Source organism: Doryrhamphus excisus, linkage group LG14 (genome assembly GCF_037039965.1).
Source record: "Doryrhamphus excisus strain RoL-2023G ecotype Guam linkage group LG14, RoL_Dexc_Guam_v1.1, whole genome shotgun sequence".
Lineage (NCBI taxonomy): Eukaryota > Metazoa > Chordata > Actinopteri > Syngnathiformes > Syngnathidae > Doryrhamphus > Doryrhamphus excisus.
Genome location: NC_136370.1, coordinates 8,338,699 through 8,358,418, shown reverse-complemented (window position 1 = coordinate 8,358,418; position 19,720 = coordinate 8,338,699).

The window sequence follows — 19,720 nt, the reverse complement described above, 5'->3', positions numbered from 1 at the left end:
TATACACTGGAATTTACAGTATAGTATCTCATTCTTAAAGGGATATCCATTTTGGAAATATGGGCCATTAGTTTATTTAAAAAATACTAAACAATTAGAAATCCCACTAAATTACAATTATTTTGGGGGTGGGGGAAATAACTACAAACTATAAATAATTGCTTTTTTTAATTAATTTGCCCGACACTGCTCACGTGTAGCCAATTATTTCACATTATCCTTTAAGCAGCAGCGCCAGCTATACATAAATCAACTGTAATCGAGGCTAATGGTTAGTAACCTCCCACAGCGTCTACTTACTTAATTACTTTGCACATGTCATGACGTTACCTTGTAAATGTATGTGCGGCGGACAAATAAAAGCTAATTATCCTGTATACACAATTAAAGATGGGCCAAATTAGCACAACAGCTATTGATTGATCCCCCTGGGAGTCATTAACACGAATAAATGGCTTAAGTAATTGGAATTAGAGGTGAGTTAACAAATATGGGTAGAAAGGAAAGTTGTAAATAGGATATGTCATCAAATACTTGCCAAAGGGCAAAGGAATGACATGCGTAAAAGAAGAGCAGGGAGCAGAAAGTAGCCGTGTCAGTCTGAATTAGAGTGCTGAGAAGTGGCCTCGAATAATGTTAGGCTGCTTGAGCCGTGAAGCCCAAAAGGTCAGGATGCACTTAACCTCCCGGGATGAGGACTGTCAATTGTAGACGGCTGTGAGCGCTGAAGCCCGCCGAGCCAGCCTGCACACCAAAACAGCTGGATGACAGGACTGGAATAGGAACTCCAAGGCCTGCAAACAAGACAAATTAACCCCCCTGAGTCCCAACCTACCAGTTAGAACCACAAAACATTAAACACTTAAAAGAGCCGTGGGAAATTTGAGGATGAAATTTCTCTCTTATTGCACTGAAAGGGGACATACGTATTATACTAATTTTTGGGCCTTTGTATGGCGTTCTAGACTCCTATAGAGTGGCTACACACGATAACCTGAAGAGAAAGCTTTTTAGACCTTCAAGACTCTGCACCGCAGTGTTTCCTTCGGTTTCCTGCCTCCCACCCAAATGGTCTGTGTAATTTCCTCCACCCACAGCCCTCCTCCAGGCATCACCCCGAGCCCCCTGCGCTGTGATTGGTCACACCCCCCCACCCACTCGTATGCGCACACTATAATGCTACACAGACAACTGCTTTTGTATGTATGTGCCCTGTGATTGGCTGGCGACCAGTCCAGGGTACCCCGCCTCTCGCCCGAAGACAGCTGGTATAGGCTCCAGCACCCCCAATGACCCTCGTGAGGATAAGTGGTAGAAAATGAATGAATGAATGAACATTATTTTTCACTTTAGGGTAACCTTACCTTTTTTAATCTTTGGTACTTCACCACTTATTTTTGTACCATTTCAAGCTATTCATTGGACTTCGACGAAGTTCAATAAATAACTGGAAAAATTTGGGTGTTCTAAATAGGGCTGCACGGCGGTCGAATAGTTAGTGCGTAGGCCACACAGCTCGGAGTTTGATTCCACCCTCTATGTCTCATCTCTATGTGGAGTTTGCATGTTCTCCCCGTGCTTGCGTGGGTTTTCTCCAGGTACTCCGGTTTCCTCCCACATTCCAAAAACATGCTAGGTTAATTGGCGACTCCAAATTGTCCATAGGTATGAATGTGAGTGTGAATGGTTGTTTGTCTATATGTGCCCTGTGATTGGCTGGCGACCAGTCCAGCGACATCCAGCATGCCTGTGACCCTCATGAGAATAAGCGGTATAGAAAATGAATGAATGAGTGAATAAATAGCAGTATAATAGCATATAGATGATATTTTCAAAAAAGCTGAACTAATTCAAACCCATTTTAAAACAATAATAATGCCACTACTTTTCAACACACTAAATTCCATAATATTGCCATTTTTATGGTAGGAAAATAATACAATGAGATCGTGGACTGAAAAAGCTTTGCAGTCATGGCATAGGTAATGCTCATGTGTATATATACTGGTTGTGTATATGCATGTACTATATAGTATATATACAGTGAAGAAAATAAGTATTTGAACACCCTGCTATTTTGCTATTTCTCCCACTTAGAAATCATGGAGGGGTCTGAAATTTTCATCGTAGGTGCATGTCCACTGTGAGAGAGATAAACTAAAAAGAAAAATCCAGAAATCACAATGCATGATTTTTTAACAATTTATTTGTGTGATACAGCTGCTAATAAGTATTTGAACACCTGAGAAAATGAATGTTAATATTTGGTACAGTAGCCTTTGTTTGCTATTACAGAGGTCAAACGTTTCCTGTAGTTTTTCACCAGGTTTGCACACACTGCAGGAGGGATCTTGGCCCACTCCTCCACACAGATCTTCTCTAGATCAGTCAGGTTTCTGGGCTGTCGCTGAGAAACACGGAGTTTGAGCTCCCTCCAAAGATTTTCGATTGGGTTCAGGTCTGGAGACTGGCTGGGCCATGCTAGAACCTTGATATGCTTCTTACGGAGCCACTCCTTGGTTTTCCTGGCTGTGTGCTTCGGGTCGTTGTCGTGTTGGAAGACCCAGCCACGACCCATCTTCAATGCTCTGACAGAGGGAAGGAGGTTGTTCCCCAAAATCTCACAATACACGGCCCCAGTCATCCTCTCTTTAATGCAGTGCACTCGTCCTGTCCCATGTGCAGAAAAACACCCCCAAAGCATGATGCTACCACCCCCATGCTTCACAGTAGGGATGGTGTTCTTCGGATTGTACTCTTCATTCTTCTTCCTCCAAACACGCTTATTGGAATTATGACCAAAAAGTTCTATTTTGGTCTCATCTGACCATAAAACTTTCTCCCATGACTCCTCTGTATCATCCAAATGGTCATATGCAAACTTAAGACGGGCCTTGACATGTGCTGGTTTAAGCAGGGGAACCTTTCGTGCCATGCATGATTTCACATCATGACGTCTTAGTGTATTACCTACAGTAACCTTGGAAACGGTGGTCCCAGCTCTTTTCAGGTCATTGACCAAGTCCTGTCGTGTAGTTCTGGGCTGATTCCTCACCTTTCTTAGAATCATTGAGACCCCACGAGGTGATATCTTGCATGGGGCTCCACTCCGATTGAGATTGACCGTCATGTTTAGCTTCTTCCATTTTCTAATGATAGCTCCAACAGTGGACCTTTTTTCACCAAGCTGCTTGGTAATTGCTCCGTAGCCCTTTCCAGCCTTGTGGAGGTGTACAATTTTGTCTCTGGTGTCTTTGGACAGCTCTTTGGTCTTCGCCATGTTACAAGTTAAAGTCTTACTGATTGTATGGGGTGGACAGGTGTCTTTATGCAGCTAACGACCTCAAACAGGTGCATCTGATTCAGGATGATACATGGAGTGCAGGTGGACTTCTAATGGGCAGACTAACAGGTCTTTCAGGGTCAGAATTCTAGATGATACACAGGTGTTCAAATACTTATTTGCAGCTGTATCACACAAATAAATTGTTAAAAAATCATGCATTGTGATTTCTGGATTTTTCTTTTTAGTTTATCTCTCTCACAGTGGACATGCACCTACGATGAAAATTTCAGACCCCTCCATGATTTCTAAGTGGGAGAAATAGCAAAATAGCAGGGTGTTCAAATACTTATTTTCTTCACTGTACATATATGTATATACACACACATACATATTTGTGTATATATAAACACGTATATATGTACACATTTAAAAGACGCAAGGATATAGGGTCTGAATTATACAAGTATCCCCATCTGCAAAACAAGGCTTTGTGCAACATGCTCACCATGTGATTAACAAGCATGTAGGTCATCTGGCAAGCATTTCTGCACCGCCATACCAGCGCAACAGCAGCAGCAGACTCTTGGACTGCACTCTGTCCACGCATGTAGAAACACATACATATTAACAAGGCTCTGGAAGCTTTTTTCATACACCCACACACACGCACACACAAACTGCACACTGTGAAAGATGCCTTCACCATACAAATTCCAGGGAGGATAAAAAAAAGCCTCTGTGAATTTTTTACACTTGGAGGCAGCTTTTCAAGTAATATTTTGTTTTGTTTTTATCAAATTTAATAATTTATTGTGGAATATTTGAATACGAGATGTTACTTGCATTTTTAATAATTATTTCTAATAATTTCACTTTTTATATGACTCATTTTTTCAAAGCTTTGTTATATCCTCACTTTCAAAAGAGAAGCATGTATGCCCAAAGAGCCTTTTTGTTTGTTTTTATTTTTTCATCCAGCAAAAATATAGTACTTTTGTCATTTTTAAACTGCAAAAATATACATTTGTTCTTTTTTCTAGGAGGGCACTCACGCACTTCTCGAAATAAACATAATAATCTGCCAATAGAACGAAAAAAATACTTGCAAAAGCAGCATTTACTTGTGTTAAATGTGCTGTCTTTTGTAAATTAGTTTTTTTAATTTTATTTTTTACATTCTAGACAGGGTTTTTATTCAGTTCACTCCCTTAAATAAATGTAAAAATACTGTAATTTTATATTTGTCATAATGTTGGCCCCAATTTACCTATTTTAAGCAAAGTGTATAAAAATTATAATCCACAAATTGGAGCCAACATCATAAGACAAAATATCCATCTTAGATATTAGATATGGGCTGCAGTTGAGCTGAGTGGTTAGCCCGTAGCTAGGCGACCTGGGTTTGATTCCCCGCAGTTCTCCTTGTGTATGTGTGTGTTTTCTCTGGGTACCCCGGTTTCCTCCCACATTCCAAAAACATGCTAGGTTAATTGGCCGCTCCAAATTGTCCGTAGGTATGAATGTGAGTGTGAATGGTTGTTTGTTTGCAACCAGTCCAGGGTGTACTCCGCCTCTCACACAAAGACAGCTGCGATAAGCTCCAGCACACCTCTTGTGAGGATAAGCGCTATAGAAAATGGACGGATAATAGATATAATGTATATCTATGCCAGGGTTGTCCAAAGCACAGTGCTGATACTAGGGACGCATGGTTATCCTGAGATAGATAGAAACAGTTTTTAAATAACAAAATACATATATGCTGTAAATGATCAAAGTGGCCCCCTGCATTATTCAATCTTTCAGTGTGCAGCCCCTCCATGGAAAAGGTTTGGGCACCCCTGATCAATTAAAAAAAGTCATTTATGTGAGTTTTTGCAAAGCTTTTTTTCTTGTATGACCAAATGTCGAGTCATGCCCTTAATTATTTTTCTTTCTTTTTATCAAGCTCATGTCAATATCTTCTATAGAACCTTTGAGACATGTCCAACAGATAAGTGCAAGAAAAGCGAGTATTAGTATTTGCCACAGCAAACAAAACAGTGTAATTTGATTTAACCAAGCATGAAAATGGGCCATGCAGCGCAAGGTGCCCGCTTGTCAGCACGGTCAACAACAAGATAAATAGCCAAAAACCGGAGGATTGAAGGAATCAGTGTAGCAAATAGGTTGGAGTCAGAGCAGCTCACAGTGTCACTTTAGTTTACGTCCTATGGGCAGCGCTATACATTAGTTTTCCTCTTGGTTAGGCACAAAAACAGTCAAAGGCTCCCCACAAATTAGGCGTTTAATGTCACGGCTCACATTATTCGCTACATGTCATGGGATCCAATAATAAAGTGTCAACAATTCTGTTCTACAAAGATGACACTGTTCATTAAAAAAAAAAACAGCAAAACTGTTAACTAGCTGTGATTTGCAATATAAAACATGCATGTTGCAGAGTATTCCACTGATGTGTGGGTGGGTCATGAGTAGGCTGCCAAAAAATCAATAGAATATCTGATTTTATCTAATGAATGTAATGACTTGCAGCAATGCCTTGCCAACACACATCTGGACTGTAATTGCAGCCTACTCAAAGTTATCTCATATCTATTTCTTATGCAATTTCTTACTCCACAGGTAAATAAATTAATAATTTTACTTATTTGTAATACATGTTTTACCTCCAAATTATGTAAATATCAAGTCATAGTTTGATAAAAAAAAAAGAGGTTTACACTGGTAAAGATGTAAATAGGTTTACACTGTGCAGTGTACTCATTATGAGGGAAAATAATGCCTTTTTAATAGCACAGAGTTGAAACATTTATGAAAAAAATATTTTTGAAGTTATGAGAAAAAAAAGAAAGTTGGAAAATTATGTTGGGGAAAAGTTATAACATGGGAATACAATCAAAATATTATAGGAAGTCATAATATTTCAAATGATTTTTTTACAAAGATTAGTTGGAAGAAAGTTGAAATATTTTGAAAAAAACAACAAAAATGGGGAAAAAGAGCAAAGACTGAAGTTCATACAAATAATACTCTTAATACTTTTTTTTTCTTGAAATATATATAAATATATATAAATTCTTAGCATCCATCAATTTATCCTCACGAGGGTTGCGGCCGTGCTGGAGCCTATCCCAGCTGTCTTTGGTCGAGAGGCGGGGTACACCCTGGACTGGTCGTAACTTCTTAGCATGTTTTCTAGATCAAGACTCTGCACCGCTTCCTGCAGTGTTTCCTTGGGTTTCCTGCCTCCCGCCATATTAATTTTCAGAATGTAGCCCTTGCCATGATAAAAGAGAAGAAAAGAAGAAATAGTGAAATAAATGGATATAAATAGACGTATAGAATACATTGAAATTCTTCTTAGAAAGACAAGCCAAGAAAGTCAAATTGACCGGGATCACCGTGTTTGTCCAATAGTAAAACAAAGCCTCAAGAATACAACGCCACACAGTGTATATTACCGAGTTGACTGGTTTTTAATTGGTATTTCACATTTTTTATGTTATGAAATGAGGCTTTGATTGTGTTCAATACTAAACTGCTGGGTGCTACACGGAAAAAGGTCAGAAAGTAAAAGGTTGCTTTTAACATTGAAGCAAAAGCACAGCAGGTAAAAACCTCTTTCATCAAAGTAAACAGAATACAATTGTGTTATGTTGTATAAACTGGATGTGCGTGTGACACATGCACAAAGACCCATTGAAGCTTAGGATGGCGTAAAAATGGCTGCCATGGCAATGCCACAGTGATGTTAACAGCAATGTTAATTATTTGGACTCGCTATGTTTACGCAATAACTTCCAGTAACACCACAACACATGGGCCTCCAAAAATAACTGAAATATTTATATTAGTAGTAATATGTATGCCAGGCTAACAAAACACCAAGCAATTACTTGTCAAAATGCACATTTCAGGTATTTCAAAGCATAAATCTCTATTTGCAACCAGACGATTATTAACTAAAGCACCAAGAGACAGACGGGACATTATTTTTAACTTAAATAACGATTTGAAGTGCATGAGAAAGTGGAAAGGAAAACAGCGCTCTTTAGTCAATTATTAACAAGTGTATTCCACAACACAGCAACCACAGAACCAATGTTGGAATAGCGGAAAGGAGCCAACTACTCAGTCAACGTTTATACCGCTAATGACAAAACAGTACGGCAAATGTTGTACGCTTGAGTTTTGCACAGCAACAGCTAAGTAGCGCAACCAACAATTTAAAGCACATGCAGAGGTAAATAAATCTGCTGAGGAAAAAGCTACATGATAATTCAAGTGCAGTTATTGTCTTTTTGTGGGGTTAATACAAACCAATTGGGAGACACCGAGCTAATTTGGAGAACCTTGTTGTTGTTGTTTGCTTTTATAGACCACACACCTGCCGACATCAGGACACTCAGCAGCTCATTAAATACAGGTGTTAGTTAGGGCGGAACTGGAAGTACAAAAAGGCAGGAAAATGCTGGCTGTTATAGGGGGCGTAATACGGACGATTATCTTCTGCATCCTGCATCCTCCAATTTTATAGGGGGTGATAATGTTTGAATGTCAGAGGAGTTGGTATGTTCCTTCTCTGGCTATTGTTGGTGGTTGAGATGTGCAGAAGACTAACAAAAAGGTCAACACATTACACCTAGAAGGGGATTGTACCACATAATGGTGTTGATGGAAGACATTGGCATCATGTTTGTGGGCGCACATTTTAGGCGCTCGATGCAATTTTGTTGCACATGTGGCCGGTTGTTAAAAGTCTAATTGTAATATGTTTTGTTTTTAGTTACAGTGTTTTGCACTTTTTGGCCACCGTAGTTTTGACTTTAGTTTAATTTTGGTTTTATGGAATGTAGCATTGTGAGGAAAAGCGGTAGAAAATGAATGAATGGAATGTAGCATTGATATAATCCAATTCAAATTGTGAACAATTATATCCAAAGTATGAAAAAGTGGCAATATGTGAGTCCCTTTTGTTTTACATCTTTCTGATACTTACATATTGTACCTTAAGGGGACCTGCTATGGTCATTTTCGTCCCTTTGTATTGAGTTGTGGACTCCCATAAAGCAGCTACACAAGATAACCCACACAAAACGCTTTCTCGGCCTTCCAGATTCTGCAATGTTTCCATTGATTTCCTCCTGCCTTCTACCCAAACTGTCTGTTTAATTGAATCCAACCCAACCCTCCTGAAAGTACACCTACTCCGCTGTGATTGGTCAAACTCCTAAGCGCTCCCAAGGACTTCTGCATACGTAGTTGCGCGTTTAATGAGTGGAGGCAATTTGCAGGACAGGGAAGTCCGTATCACACTGACGTCAATAGAAGAAAAAAACTCTATAAAACCGAACGTCCAAAACGTCTTTCAGGGCTCTCTTCCAAACCTCATTATGTGATCATCATCAAGCATCAATTAACATGAGAATGCAAAAAAAAATTGTAACAACATTTATAAGTCAGAAAAGTGGAAAAGGCATATTAGTTCCCCTTTAATCTGAAAGCGAGAACAACAGTGCTGGGAAAAGTGGTCATAACGTAGCTAATGTATAAAAAAATCTATAATTTTTATACTTTCCATGATTCATGTTAACAAAAGGCGACCCTTTCACCACCCAAATGAGGAATCCTCCTGTTGAGAAGGAAATATTTAGTTCCACATGCATTATTCACGCTCCATAAATCATACATAGACTCCTTACATCACACCTAAAGATATGCTTTACCTATATTCATATTTAAAGACAAAAACCTGTCAGTAGAACATAACACCCTTTTTTACATATATTCAGTACTGCAGGAATCCTAATTTAGCATGCTTCATGTATATTTATCACATTTTCCGCCTTCCCATTTCTGTTAAGGGTAATATTGGCTGCAGTGAAGGATGCTTCTGTTATAATTAAGATTCGGTCACAATATGCCTGCAAATATCAGCGTTATGAGGCAAGGTGGCTGCTCAGCGCACAACTCCAGCTTCCTTAGATGTCTCCTACAATAAATACTACATAACCTGCTTTCTCTGAAAGCTTTTCCATGGATGAAAATGTCTCCTTTTTTTCCCTCCTGACCAACTGTGGAGCAGTTTGAGGGAACATTTTAACTCCCCAGCACAGTGAGGTTACAATACAATACTATAAGTGCACACTTAAGGTACAGTCAAGTGCAGTACAGTGAAACCTCTGAGGTCAACCTAGGAAATAATGAGAATAAAAAACATGTCCCAGAGTCAAACTGTTGCTGTCATAAAATTATTGATAAACCATACAGGGGGTGTTTTCAGTAACTGTCATTGCAGTGTAAAAAGAAGTTAACCATTGTATAATAAAACTACGATGAAGTGAAATTACTCACCCTTTGAGCTCACCTGACATTCAGCGTGAACGAGAAGAGGTTTGAGGTGTTACTCTCACCAAGTGCAGTGCAGGGAGCCAATAAGTCTCTTCTGCCTGTCACTGTATGTCAAGGGGAAATCTGCTACCGGCGCCAAAGTAGATGAAGGACAAGATATGTTCTCTGAGAATAACGAGAGGGCCAGTTAAAGGAGACAAATCAAGGAGACAAATTAATACAACCTGAAAAGACAGCTTCTACAAAAAATGTATATACGTATGTATATGCTAAAATATTAATAATAATGCACAGAGGGGAAATAAATATGTGTTTTCACATAATAGGCAAAACAAAAAAAGTGTAGTTCCCCTTTAAAAATGAATTTGTGTCACATAATGTGTTGAAAAATGCCAAATGCTCACTGAACTTGAGAACTTCTGTGTGACTTAAGAGGCATATTTGTCTGGGATACTTTAATTTAAATTACGACTAGTGGTGTTTGACTCTCGAGGTTCTGTTTCAGAATAAGTTTATTCTATCTTGGTCATGCCCGAGGGGTCCTTATGTCACATGGAAGTTGCATTGCTATTTTAGAGCATTTATAGGTCAAGTTGGATGCTATCTGCTCGGAGACGTGAGCGTAGCCTTTTATCAACATAGAAAAGCTGGCCTTTCTGTCTCCAGCGGTCTGTATTCCCATGATTATCCCAAGCAGTCAGCTCCCTTTTATGACCTGAGTAACTCACCAGTTGAAAGGAGCTCAGCAGAGGCGGAAGGAAAGAAACAGGAAAAAAAAAGCAAGAGGATGATGAAATGTGATTAGGACAGAGGAAAGACGCTCAGAGATAAAACGTGGTAAGACTGACAGCGTGAAGCCACATTCATTTGAAGGATTTCAGTAAAAGAGCTGGAGACTCTTTGCCAGAGGTGGAAGCTAGTCAGTGTTTTGCAAGTCTCAAGTAAGTCCCAAGTCTTTAATGCCACGTCTCAAGTCAAGACAAGACAGGTTGAGTCCAGTCCCAAGTCATAGGCTTGAAGTTTTCCGGTCCTTACAAGTCATAAGTACTGTTTAGTGTATGCATTGTAACATTAGCCAATGTACTATGAAACGAAAAATTAGAATAGACCAGCATTATTTCCATGCTGGTCGATTCTGGTGGACCAGCATAGACCATAATATACACCTTCTGGAAGATCTAGAAAACTTTCTGTGCAAGTTATTGTGTGCAGCTGCTCTACAGGAGTCCACAACACCACAAAAGGCCAAAAATTAGCATAATAGGTCCCATTAATATAAGACAAAATCACCAAAAGAGTATTTTTTCAGTGAGACATTGAGAACTTTTCTTAGACAATAAAGCTTGAAAATTTTGTTAAGTCAACAACATCTTGTTTTGAGTCATATGTCACAGCTGAAAAAAGCTTGCTGCTGTTATCCATAAATGATGACTCATCTTGTTTTAAGAAATATACCCAACTAAGACAGTGAATCTGAAATCTGCTGAAATATTATTAAAAACGTCAGAAAGCAGACTATTTTTCTTACATTTCTATCAAATCACGTTCATGTGATGAAGACAAAGAAAATGTAGCCATAGTTACTTTTACTGGTAACTAGTTACTTTTGTAGTGGAGTAACTCAGTTACTTTTTTAAAGAAGTAACTAGTAACTATAACAAATTCTTTTTTTAAATAACGTGACCAACACTGATTACATGCCATATTCAGCCCAAATGCCCACTCTCACTACAGATGCAAAAATGTTGTTTGTTGATGCCTGTGAGACAGTGACATGCAGTGAGGTTTATTGTTGGTGAGGTCATTACAATTAGCACAGAAAAGCTGGTCATGCTGGTCTTGCTGGTCTGGAGACCAGCATACCAGCATGAAAACACAACATACCCATTCCAAACCCATAGAGTTCAATACGATGTCGGTCCACCTTTTGCAGCAATTACAGCTTCAACTCTTCATGGAAGGCTGTCCACTAGGTTGAGGAGTGTGTTTATGTGTGTTTTTGACCATTCTTCCAAAAGCACATTGGTGAGGTTATACACTGATGTGGGTGGAGAAGGCCTGGATCTAAGTCTCCACTGTTCTATCGGGTTCATGTCAGGACTGTGTGCAGGCCAGTCAAGTTCATCCACACCAGACTCTGTCATCCATGTCTTTATGAACCTTGCTTTGTGCACTGGTGCATCGTCATGTTAGAAGAGGAAGGGGCTGCTCCAAACTGTTCCCACAAGGTTGGGAGCATGGAATATCCTGCAGCATTCAAAGTTCCCTTCACTGGAACTAAGGGGCCAAGCCCAACTCCTGAAAAACTCCTACCAAATTTCACACTAGGCACAATGCAGTCCCAAATGTACTGTTCTCCTGGCAACCTCTAAACCCAGACTCATCCATCAGATTGCCAGATGGAAAACCGTGATTCATTACGCCAGAGAACGCGTCTCCACTGCTCTATGGTCCAGTGGCGGCGTGCTTTACATCACTGCATCTGGCGCTTTGCATCACCTTAGTGATGTATGGCTTGGATGCAGCTGCTCTGCCATGGAAACCCATTCCATGAAGCTCTCTACGTACTGTACTTGGGCTAATCTGAAGGCCACATGCAGTTTGGTGCTCTGTAGCAATTGACTGTGCAGGAAGTTGATGACCTCTTTGTACTACGCTCCTCAGCGTCCTCTGACCCCTCTCCATCAGTTTACATGGCCTACCACTTTGTGACTGAGTTGCTGTTTTTCCCAAACTCTTCCATGTCTTATATTTAAGCTGACAGTTGACTGTGGAATATTTAGGAGTTAGAATTTGTTGCACAGGTGGCATTCAATGACAGTTCCACGCTGGAATTGACTGAGCTCCTGAGAGCGGCCCATTCTTTCACAAATGTTTGTAGAAACAGTCTGCATGACTAGGTGACTTGGCCAGGCCAGGTCACCGCTTATCCTCACGAGGATCGCAGGGATGCTGGAGCCTATCCCAGCTGTCTTTGGGTGAGAGGCGGGGTACACCCTGGACTGGTCGCCAGCCAATCACAGGGCACATATAGACAAACAACCATTCACACCACACTCACACCAAAAAATCTTGATAAATGAAATTATTACAAAGAAGTTCACTGCATAACAAGTCATCTCTCGTATGCTCTTACTTCAAAACAGCCAAAACAGCAAGAGAAATGTTAAACAGTAAAACACCTGTAAACACACCGGTAAAAAAACAACAAAAAAAAACTACATCACAAAATGTCCTGAGTTTGTTATGGAAACACTCTGGAACACTTGACAAAGGCAAAAAGTGACAAACATCCTTGTCACGCAAATGTAAAAAGAAGTTAACCACCGTAAACACAAATACGTAACTGCATAACGAAAGGTCTAATGCATATGTAAAAAACAAAAACAAAGAAGCAAAATGAATGTTAAAAACGGTAACTGAAGAACCACTGTGAAACATGCGAGGTATGTTGCTTATGCGATGTCAGAAAAGTCAACGAAAAATGAACGTCCTCTTTTCTGTCTGTCAACAGTGGCGGCACCTCTAAATAGTCAAAATGTCACTCATGGTCATTGTTCATGCCATCTTTGGCCATGCCACATTTACTGATTGGTAATGTTCTCACTCATGTTAATGTGTCTGTATATACTGTACGATATACAGCCTGTGTTATATATAGTCTAAAGACTATGCCTGTTCTGCAAGTGGGGAAGCATTTGCACATTTTAATATCCTGATGGAACTCATGTACACTATGTTTTTCTTTTTTCTTCTTACAACCCTGTAATCTGTGAAATGCATTGATCTCAGCACAATAGAAAGGCAAACGTAAATTTAAATTCATCCCAGGACACGGCTCACAACTGAAAGACATGCCGCACACACACACGTACACACACACAAATCCTGCACGTCATTAAGTATGGGATTACTGTCAGACTTTAGAATGTAACAATTATGTAAATCCAGGACTATTTTAAGCATAATGTCGACATGTACATTTTAGCAAGTGTTATACAGTATTTTATATACAGTACATGGGGGTGGGCTCATCTATTTGCACTTTGTGTGACCTTATTGTGTGCTTCCCTCGAGCTACTCTCAACGTTGGCCTGACAGCACCACCAGACCTCACCTGTTCTGCAGTGAAGAGACATTCATTCATTTTCTACCGCTTATCCTCACGAGGGTCGCATGGGTGCTGTATTCGGGCGAGAGACGGGGTACATTGGACTGGTCGCCAGCCAATCACAGGGCACATATAGACAAACAACCATTCACACTCACATTCATACCTATGGATAATTTGGAATCGCCAATTAACCCAACATGCATGTTTTGGGGATGTGGGAGGAAACCGGAGTACCCGTAGAAAACCCACACATGCACGGCGAGAACATGTAAACTCCACACAGAGATGACAAAGGGTGGAATTGAACTCGGGTTTCCTAGCTGTGTGGCCTGCGTGCTAACCACTCGTTTGGACAGAAATGCAAGTGTAAACTGAGAAAGTGATGATGGTCCTAAATGTAGGATGTGATATGCAAATGTATTTAAATGGGAGGGGAAACTCAGATTGCCTTTTAAATCCAAATAATCTTTTATATTAAATATTTTTTATAATGTTCTAATGGTAATATGAGTTATAGACACTGTTTATGAGCACCAAACTTGATTACTTCTCAAGTTTCGGGTTGTCATGACATCATGAAGAAACTCTCTAAACAACACTTTTCTGGTCCGGGAGGTGGGGAAAACCGACCACACATTCATCAGGGGTCCACTTTTCATTCTTTTTTTTTGCCAGAACTTGAGAAGTAATCAAGTTTAGTACTCGTAAACAGTGCCTCTGAACTCATCATTACAACAGCATTAAAAATTATTGAATGTAAAAGATTATTTGGACTTAAAAGTTAATCTGACTTTACCCTTCCATTTAAATACATTTGCATATCACATCCTACATTTCGGACCATCGTCACTTTGTCAGTTTGCACTCGCATGTTGAACTTGAAACGTCTCTTCACTGCAGAACAGGCGAGCTCCGGTGGTGCTGTCAGGTCACAGGAGAGAGTAGCTAGAGGGAAGCGCACAATAAGGTCATACAAAGTACAAAGTTGAGTCCCAGAGGATGTGGGGACAGTCCTGAACCTCTCGGTGCATGATGTTCTTTCACGCCCATCAAACAAGCCATCTGCTGGGACAGGCCAGGGAATGGCATGCTATGGATTACCATAATATATCATGTATTGTGCTCTATTGTCTAACGCATTAGGAAACATTACCAAGTTAAGTAACAGTAAACACTATGCAGCTATTACATAATCAGACAATATTTTCTTAAAAATATTTATCGCATCACAGACAAGAACCTAATTGACAACTTCAGAGCAATCCTTCATCAGCACATTTGGAAGCTCCTGAGACTCTATAGAGCGAGGAGGACAGTTTTTTCACCTGAGATGGATCAGATCCTTAGCAGCGTGTATTCTAGATGTAGTGATTTAATAGCGTTGAGCATTATGGGGCTGCACAGCGGTTGAGTAGTTAGCACGCAGACCTCACAGCCCGAGTTCAATCCCTCGGCCATCTCTATGTGGAGTTTGCATGTTCTCCCCGTGCATGCATGGGTTTTCTCAATACAAGCAGTTGATGTTTGCTAAATACAAGGATAAAGAGTCTTGAACCAGTAATGTTGTGTTATATATCCCTATTTTGACGGTTATTATGATAACCGTTATGTCATTATATGGTTACATCATCTTATACCTCAGTATGTGTTTAAAAAAAACTAATTAATAAAAATAATAATAATACCAGGAAGGCAGGAAGTGAACAAATGTAACAAACTCTAAAAGGAGGGGTAGGATTAAATAAGCTTTGCTTCTTTCTTCTCCTGGAGGACACGTGGAACTGTGAATTGATTATGTGATGCATTCAATTGTAACCTGATGCATGTTCAAATGAAATGAAACCATTACCATAACCAAATGTATTTGACATTGTTATGCTACAATCATTGAAAAGCAACTCCAATTCTTTTATTTCCCCGAGCATGCGTATGGATTAGTATTTCCACTGCGCATCAGAATTGAGTTTTGACTTGTTTACGTGGAAACTGTTGGTCTAACACCATCAAACTAATTCAAATTCACTCTTGTGAAAGGAAGCATGAATTAAAGATGAATTTCCCGGCAATGGTGGTGGCCCATACAGTAAACATGTGTGGGACAAGCTGGGTAGAAATCGATATAAATGGAATCACCAGGAGGCTGTGCACCTTGGATAAAGTCAACCAGGTACTCGACTATACCCCCTCACCCCCCTCACGCTCTGAATCTATCGGCAGCGATCTTTTTCCATCTGCCATAACAAGCTGTCCATTTATCACCTCTCACTTTATTTGTCTTTGGTGGAAAAATGAACAACCTCTTGTAGGGCCCCTCATTAGCCCCATTGACTGAACAGCCGGCTCATAAAAAAGCTTGTGTTAAGGCAACTTGTACTCCCTTAACTGGGAAAAAAGGTTGTATCAGAGGTCACAATAAGCTCACAGAAATGCAGAAACTAATGGAGAAAAAAGTGAAAGGTGTGCTTTTTTTTGCTTAGCGTGGATTTATGTGCAATAATATTGGAGTCATTTATTGGAGGCAAGCAAATCTGTCATCACATCGCTGATATGCACCATTACAGAAACGCTGCTTCATTTTTCTATTGGAAGACAGCACATATTGTATTGCTTCTTCACGCAAAGTCATCCCTCCATGTGCAACACACACATGCAGCATGCAAGAAAAAAAAAATCACAGTTGCTTTCATTGATGTTGGTGGGCCAGGAAATGAAAGGCACCGTATCAGTGAGTAATAACGTTTTGTTGATGATGAACTGGGCGTGAAGTGAGATAAAGATGGATTCAGAGAACAGTCCAGCAACAGAGAAATGCCCACTCTTTTTTTGTCAGACTTTCTGTCAAAAATATATATTTTTTGTAGTATAAATCCTTTAAATCTCACGTTTTTCAGTTAGAGACCCCAAAGCTTACCATTTGACCCAACTGGAAGACAAGTTATCAATTCCCTTGATCAATTGTCTTGGATAGGAGCTTGAGAGAAACATTACAACACTGCTCCCCTGTGGACAAATACCTATAGTGCAACCACCCCAAGGAAGAACGGGGAACTTCTTTCATGAACATGAACCAACCAGCCAATGAAGATCCTAAAGCATGGATCTATCATAGAGGAGCTGTTTGTCTTTGGTGGTCCTACTGGGGACATAAAGCCTCAGATAACACAACACCTAGGATCATTGGGATAACAGTGAGTTGAGTGGCTGCCGAAAGCGGGGTGATGAAGTTCCGTCTCGATGTCGTCAGACTCACCTGGATGTACAGCAAGTGGAACCAGTTTTGGAACCAGTCTTCCTGAGCGTGGCTGGACTTTATTCCACTCTAGTGTTGCCAACAGTTTGCACTTATGCACCAAACAGCAGTTCATAAAACCACAATTTCTGGAGTTCATAGATGGAGTATAAAGATTACCCTTCCCTTGTCATGCTGGGGGACTTCAACACTGACGTTAGCAGTGACAGTGAAACTCGGAGAGGCCTGATTGGGGGGAAACGGTCCACGTGATCTGAACCCGAATGGTGCTTTGTTATTGCACTTCTGCCCTTTTTACTGATTGTCAATAGCAAACACCATGTTCAAATATAAGGGTGTCCACATGTGGTCTGGGCCACAGTTCAGTGATCGACTTACTGTAGTTGTCATCTCCTTAGATTTGTTTTGGAACCTCAGGCACAGAGCTGTTGACTGATCAACACCTTGTGGTGAGTTGGTGCCGATGCTGGGTTGGGATACCGGTCAGACCTGGTTGGCTGAAAGGCATTGTGAGGGTAAGCTGGGACTGTCTGGCAGAGTCGCCTGTCAAATGAGTTTCAGCTCCCATTTCTGGAACAGCCTCAACCACTTTCTGAGGGAGGCAGCGGACACTGAGCTCAAGTGGGCCATTGCATCGTGCCAACATTGTGGAGGCAGCTCATCAGTGGTGGTTGGTGCCTGTTGTGGTGGTAATGCCAAAACCCGTTGGTGGACATCGGCGGTGAGAGATGCCGTCAAGCAGAAGAAGGAGTCTTTTTGTCCTGGCAGTTATTGGCAGGCGAAGAGGTTTGAGGCAAAAACTCGGGCTTGGGAGAATTTCGGGATGCCATAGAGAACAATTTACAAATGGATTCAAAGACTCGGGACCACCATCCACTGTCTCAGGGGAAGCCGTACACTGTCAACACCATGCATGGTGGCGCTTTTGAAGAAGGGGGGGCTCCTCAGTCTTTCTTGTAAGGTCTATCATCTCAGGGTTCCTGAGAGGACAATCGGCTGACTAGTTGAATCTGTGATTCAGTGTGGTTTTTGTCTTGGTCATGGAACTGTGGACCAACTTTACATTCTCTGCTGTGTCCTTGAGGATGCATGGATGTTTGCCCAATCATTCTACTTGTGTTTTGTGGAATTGGAGAAGTCATTCAACCGTGTTCCTCAAGGAGGAGGTGGGGGGTACAACGGGGCTATGGGGCACTGTACTACCTAATTTAGGGACTTCACTCCCTGTATGATTGGTGTCAGAGCTTGGTCCGGCAATAAGTCGACTAATACCCAGTGAGAGTTGGACTCCGCCAGGACTGCCCTTTGTCGGCAATTCTGTTCATTGCTTTTATGGACGGAATTTCTAGGTGCAGCCAGGGTGTTGAGATCCAGTTTGGTGGCTGCAGCTTTGGGTCTGGGATCAGAATGAGCACCTCCGGGTCAGAGATTAAATTCTGCTGCAAGTAGTATGTATTGTTTAAGTATTTATCATCTTGTTGACGAGTGAGGGAACGCAAGATGAACAGGTGTAATGGTGAGACGTCTGTAGTGGTGTAGACTCTGTATTATTATTACATTATTACTGCAGTATAATTTACCACTCGATCTTTGTTCCTACACTCATGGTCACAAGCTTTGGGTAGTGACCGACAAGATGAGGTCAAAATGAGATTTTCGACTGAGGGTAGCTGAACTCTTCCTTAGAGATAAGGTGAAAAGCACAGTCACCCCCCTGGAGAAACTTGGAGTAGAAAGGCTGCCCTTCCGCATTGAGAGGAGCCAGATGAGGTGGCTCCGGCATCTTGTCAGGATGCCTCTTGGGCATCTGCCTGTTCAGGACACATCTGACGGGTAGGAGGCCTTGGGGAAGACTGGCTTGGGAATGCCTCGGTATCCACCGGGAGGAGCTGAACAATGTTGCCGCTGAGAGGGGAGGCTGGTCTTTCCTGCTTCGGTGCCTGCAGGTGTCTCATTGACACAAGCGCAAGAAGATTTCTTCTTCTTTTATGACTTTATTCTCGCAATTGCATGTTTTTACCCTTAACACTAATGTAATGTTACGACTATTTGCATTCTTAATTCACATTAAGACTTATTTTCACAATATTACGACTTTATTCTGGTGATATTATAACTTCTTGTAAATAGGTTTTTTAAAATTTATTTTAAGAATTTGTTTCTGTACTTTGAGACATATTTTCGTATTACTTCAACTTTATTCCGTTGACATTTTTTCTGCCAATTCATGTTTCTAACCTCAAGATTTTTTTTGACACATTAAGACAGTATTCTAAATGTGAGTGTGAATGGTTGTTTGTCTATGTGTGCCCTGTGATTGGCTGGCGACCAGTCCTGGGTGTACCCCGCCTCTCACCCAAAAACAGCTGGGATAGGCTCCAGCACCCCCGCGACCCTCATGAGGAAAAGCGGTATTGAAGACACTATTCTATAAATTTTGACTTTTCTTGTAATAAACGTTTGTGTGTTTTGTGTTTCTCTTTTCATTGTATTTCTTATATTCTCGCAATTTCATGTCTATTCTTGTAATGTTATTATCACAACGTCAAGACTTTTTTGTAACATTACGATGTTATTCTCTTAAAAAAAACACACTTTTTAAAAGAACCTGACTTCTGACAATACATTTTTCCCTTATTTTTTTATTTTGTATTATTTAATTATGTATTATTTTTCAACATTTTAAAAATTTAACCTTTGTCTCTGAATCTTGTGT